Source organism: Gobio gobio, assembly GCF_949357685.1.
Source record: "Gobio gobio genome assembly, chromosome: 1".
In the NCBI taxonomy this organism is placed as follows: domain Eukaryota; kingdom Metazoa; phylum Chordata; class Actinopteri; order Cypriniformes; family Gobionidae; genus Gobio; species Gobio gobio.
The window spans coordinates 10,246,878-10,252,742 of NC_137097.1; the positions used below are offsets into that span (position 1 = coordinate 10,246,878).

At 38.4% G+C, this 5,865-nt stretch overlaps 1 long non-coding RNA gene across 1 annotated transcript; it reads left to right on the forward strand.

The window, feature by feature from the left end:
• The first annotated feature begins 2,321 nt into the window (after window positions 1-2,321).
• Window positions 2,322-5,660, forward strand: LOC307127474. Its single transcript, XR_013816648.1, has 4 exons — window positions 2,322-3,301; window positions 3,577-3,893; window positions 4,116-4,146; window positions 4,242-5,660. It is a non-coding gene; the product is annotated as an uncharacterized lncRNA (long non-coding RNA).
• The last annotated feature ends 205 nt before the right edge of the window (window positions 5,661-5,865 follow it).

Consider the following 5,865-nt stretch of genomic DNA (forward strand, 5'->3'; position numbering starts at 1 on the left):
AGAAAATTTTTTTAGTTGCTCACAGACTGAAAAGACTTTAAAAAAGAGCAGAGAAAAAGCAGAAAAGAAAGAAACTGAGTTATTTTACCCGCTTTCAGGGCAGAAAGAGTTTCAATCAACAAGGAAATCTTACAGACAACATGAGAACGCACACTGGAGAGAAACCCTACACGTGCCCTCATTGTGAAAAGAGTTTCAAACATAATGGAAAATTTCAAGACCACTTAAGAATTCACACTGGAGAGAAACCGTTCACCTGCCAACAGTGTGGAATGAGTTTCAACCATAAAGGAAGTCTTGATCGTCACATGAGAGTTCACACTGGAGAGAAACTCTCCACCTGCCCTCAGTGTGGAAAGAGTTTCAACCGAAAAGGAATCCTTAACAGGCACATGAGAGTTCACACTGGAGAGAAGCCTTACGTGTGCCCTCAGTGTAGGGCTGGGCGATATGGCCCCAAAAAATTATCACAATATACTTTTCCATATCAGCCGATATCGATAAATGTCAAATCTTTATTTCTTTAAAGTTTCTTTAAAGTCTCCTGAGTGAAAGATGTAGAAAACAGACAGTTAATAGTGGGTTAACTATCCTTTATTGTCAAAACATGACAAACACTTCCCAAACAGTAGAGTAGAATATTATTAATATAAATATAATATATAAAATAAATATCTATTGTAAAATCTAGAACTGTAATGATATAACATTTGGCTCTGCTGACTGCAAATGAAAAGTTCAAGTGCTTTAAAGATAATGTTTGTCAATAAACAAAAATAGAATAAAAATCTTTCTGGTCAGCATGCCAAACCTTATAAATAAAAGACATTGACAATATAAATAAAAGAAAAATCTTAAATGTGATCAGCATGTTTTTACTCTACACTCTATAATATATCTATAATATAATTATATACACTGAATTAAAATAATTGTTTAAGTAGTAAAACCACTACTGGATTGGTCCACCGTGCAACTCACCGACACACACAACAAGCAACGAGAGTACAAAGTTCCAGTAAGGGCTTGTAACGAGTAGAATTAGGTACTGCTCCTTTAAAGGGGGTCACACACCGGACGCGAAGCAGTTTTGTGCAGCCACAAATATCATAACTATAATAGGCCTACTGTAATTAAGACATATATTCAACAAATGTATTAAAAACAGAAAGACGCTGTAGTTTCAGCCTTACACTCAAAAAAAAAAAAAAAAAGGTTCTATATGGCACCAAAAAAATGGTTCTTGGCTCGTAATCATAGGGGAACCTTTTAAGTGCTTTATAGCACCAATTTTGGTGCTTCAGTGGTTCTTCAGCGGTTCTTCACCGGTTCTTTGACTAAGGTGCTATATAGCACCGCTACCATATACAGAACATGTTAAGATATGGTGCTATAAAGCACCAAAAGTGGTTCTTCGTCGTAATCATAGAGGAACCATTTTTGGTGCTATATAGCACCATATCTTAACATGTTCTGTATATGGTAGCGGTGCTATATAGCACCTTAGTCAAAGAACCGGTGAAGAACCTCTTTAATACAATATTTGTTGAATATATGTCTTAATTACAGTAGGCCTATTATAGATAGTTATGATATTTGTGGCTGCACCGGGGTCCGTTATTTACTAGTTCTGAGAACTTCAGAAATGTGGAAAGTTATTAAATAGCTGTAAATATGATTCTTATTTTTTTAAATAATTTTTCTTATTATTATAAATAAAAAAGGGGTATGATCATTCATGCTTTGTACTGTAACTGTAACTGCAACCTTTCAATGGGGTAAAGTGCTGAAACCCTTTTATACTTTATTTAATGGAAACTATATTAACCACTCAAAACTGACAAAGAATGATAACAAAAGCACACGCCAACTCTTGCTTACTGATTTGAACAAGTGATTTATCTTTCATCCAAAGCCACACATGAAGCAATTTTGAATTTAGAATCATAGTTACAACTATTTAATGGACACTTTTCACATTTCTGAAGTGATATAATTGTGGCTGGGTAAACGACATAGATTTAGTGGAAGTACAGTGGTAATGTAGCGGTGAACTACAGCAATATATATTCTCATTTTCCCCAGTAGCTACAGCTCCATAAAAATAATAAATAAAGATAATATAGTATCTGTTAAGGACATATTATATTAATAATGCAATCAGTCAGTAAATAAAGTTTTACTCTCTTGCATCTGGTTCGTCTATGAAGCCATGTCTTTTGCATTGTTTTACAAAAGGCGTCCATTCACAACTGACTTCCGGAAAAATGTGATTGACCAATGACATTTCAGGTTACAATGAAATAAGTAAAGTCCCGCCCCACGACTGACAAAAATCAAAAAGTTTTTGCGCGAGCAAAATAGCAGCTCGAGCGCGAGTGTGGGGAATGATGACGCGCGGGTTTAAAGTGGGTTGACGTGGGTTTAAAGGAGCTCGCGGGCTGCCGTTTCCTCGCGTGTAGATCTGTTATTCTCTCGCTGGGGTGATTTACTGCGCGAGCAAGCATCAGTTGTGCCCTCGGTTATTAATGGCATTAAAATGCCGCCATAGGTGGAATACATCTGTACAACCACCGATTGCTGGAGTTCAAGACGTCACAGCTTTATAGGTATGACGGCGCACTGGATTGACCCAGACCATCTACATCGATGCTCTGCATCACTTGCCTGTGGACAGTTACAGGGGTCTCACACGTTTGATGTACTTGAAGCTGCGATACATGACATACACTCTGAATTTGAGATCCATGAAAAAGTTGTCTGTATAACAACAGACAATGGATCAAATTTTTTGAAAGCATTTTGTGTCTATGGAGGTGAGAACATGCATGGCAACAATGCAGAAAGTGCAACAGCAACCACATCAGAGGATGAGGATGAATCTGACACTCAAGATGAGGAGAAATGTGAGCAGATTGAATATTGAATTGAATTGAATTGAGGTTACTGAAATTCTTGCTATGGATGTTCTTGAATTTCTTTTCAATTTCAAAGACCAGCGTTGTGCTTGCCATCTTCTGAACCTGGTTTCCACCATGGATGTTGACGCTGCTCAAACCGATGAAACGTACAAAAGATTATCAAGATCATCCTTCTCCAAATGTTGGGCCTTGTGGAACAAGAGTGGCCGTTCCAACAAAGCTGCAGAGATGATGGAAGAGGAATGTAGTTTGCAGTTAATTCATCCAAATGCCACACGATGGAACTCTTTGTTTCTTTCAGTGGAGAGGATCCTAAAAATCATGTAGGAAAAGGGAGATGGTGCTTTCCGGAATCTCTGTGCTGAATTCAAAATCCCCATGTGAGTAATGTTATAATGTAATGACTTTTCTTTCAGAGACTTTATGCCTTTTTCCACCAGCAAAAGTGAATATTTGTATGCCATCAAGGCATCCTGAATTGTCAAATGAAATAATGGATATTTTCTTAATGTTAATTCAAAAATGGGATACAGCAAATCACTTCAAACCATTGCAAAATGTTCCACTGTCCTATGATGATGCATGTCTATAATGATTGAGTAGCATTTATATTTTGCAGTAATCAGCTACTCTAAACAAGGTTTTTCTTTTATAGGTTTACTCCTGCAGAAAATGCCTTTCTTGGGGAATATGTCACCATTATCGCCCCTGTTGCCAAAGTGATTAATATCTTGCAGGGAGAAACCAATGTGCACATGGGCTGGCTTGTACCAACACTCAACATCATGGTTTCCAAACTAAAACGAGCCAAGATATCCATGAAACTGTGCAAGAGCCTAGTAGATGCAATCCTTGCAGGTGTGAACAAGCGCTTTGGTGACATGCTCAATGATCCTGAGCTGATTGCGGCTGCAATCCTGCTTCCAAAGTTTAAAACTTATTGGACAACTGATGCTGCCATCCTCAAACTCGGTTCGTTGACAGGCATATAAAACTAAATGAAGAGCAGTGACATGCTAATTAGTGCAGATTTGTTTTTTTAATTGATCGCAAACTGATTTTAGAACTTACTTAAATATTTAGATGGAATAATGGGTGTTCTAGTATTGCATATCATTTTTGGGACATTTGAGAATATTCTATTTACTTTTATCAGTAAAGTGTTGTTGTTGTTGTTGTTGTTGTTTTTTTTAGCTGTGGAATGCTGAGATATATTTTAAACTGGGTAAGTACATATAAGCTTTATAATTTTAAAAGCACTAAAAATGCTTTTGAATTAAATTGTTGCAGAAACATTACTAAATGTGTATTATATTGTAGGTCTTGACTTCATAAAGGGAAATATGGAGGAGACCCGCTCAGCTTACAAGTGATGCCACTTCTTCAGAGGAAGAGGATTTCTTCAAGCCATTGAAGTCATCCCAGGCACAACAAGGCCCAGCAGTGCTTGATGGCTATCTGACATGTGCTGGTGATGACATGGGTGTCCTGAAAACTGGCCTCATTTTCAGTCCAAAAAGAGCTAGAATAAATTCCAAAGTTTAAGAACCAACTTTTGTTAAAGTTGAATAAAAAGATTGCCCCTCTCTGAGACTGAAGGTGCGTTCACACCGGACGCGATTCGCGTGAGTGATTTACATGTTAAGTCAATGCAGAGACGCGAAATGGCATTCTGCGGCGCGAATGAGGCAGCGAAATTTGCGCGATTGAGGCGGCGCGAATGACGCGAATTGAGCGTTTTGAATTTGTGATTCGCGCGAATCGCTCAAGTTGAAAAATCTGAACTCTGGCGGATATTTCGCGCCGCGTTAACCAATCACGAGCTTGCTCTAGTAGTGACGCATTTACAAGCGGAGGCAGAAATCCGAACAACAATGGAGGACAAGATAATCGTGGCCGTATGTGGATACCCGGAGCTGTATGATACATCATCCTATCACTACAGGAACAGGAATTAAAAGGATCTTGCTTGGAAGAAAGTGAGTGAGGAGGTCGGACAGTCAGCCACCCTCTCAACAAAATCTATGTCAGCCATTTCACAACGAGACTGGAGCAGAAAAAAGAGCCAGAGCCAGCGGCAAATGTGAGAAGGACTAGCCGAGGAAAGGCGGGTCTCGCCGGGTAAACGAGGGCTGAGCGCCGCTGATCCCCTGGATCTCACAACTCCAAAAACGCCAGATAAAATGCTCAAATAGGCACTCTTTTTATAAATTAACCACAGATTTGAACGTTAAACAACTATATTATCGCCTGACAAAGTCTTTAAACTACGTTTTGTCACACATTAATAGCAGTATTTTTTACAAAAAAGACGTAAAGTGACCGAGACGAGGTGGCTCATCTAGGCTCATATAGAAGCCCCTCCCATGACGCGAATTCGCGTCTGTTGTGTAGTTGTCACGCGCGAATGAAGCGAGTAAACTCAAAATGTTCAAGCGTCCACTTTCGCGCGGTTAGCGCGAATTGCGTCCAGTGTGAACGCCACATGAGAGGTACATTATATCAAAGTCAGCTCCGATTTGACTTTTTTGTTTTGTTTTTGTTTGTCCATTTTACTGAAAATACCTTTTTTGAAAATGTTTTACCTGTTGCTTTTTTGAGCACTTGAGTTTGACTTGGACAGACTTGTTTTATCTGTGTTTTTGTTACGCCATGTCGAAATATTGAGGTGTTCAATTTCTTTTCTATATTAGGAAGTAAAACATCATAAATAAACTTTCTTGTTTTTCACTGACCTACAATATATCTTTGTGTTGAGGACTAGTGCATCTTTGAGCCAACATTCAGTACGAGTCAAATACTTAAGTACTTTTGAAATGGGATACTTTAAGACTTTTACTCAAGTCGTATTTAAATTGGTGACTTGAAAACTTGTAGTGGAGTAATTTTTACAGTAAGGTATCTGTACTTTTACTCAAGTATGGCTTTCAGGTACTCTTTACAC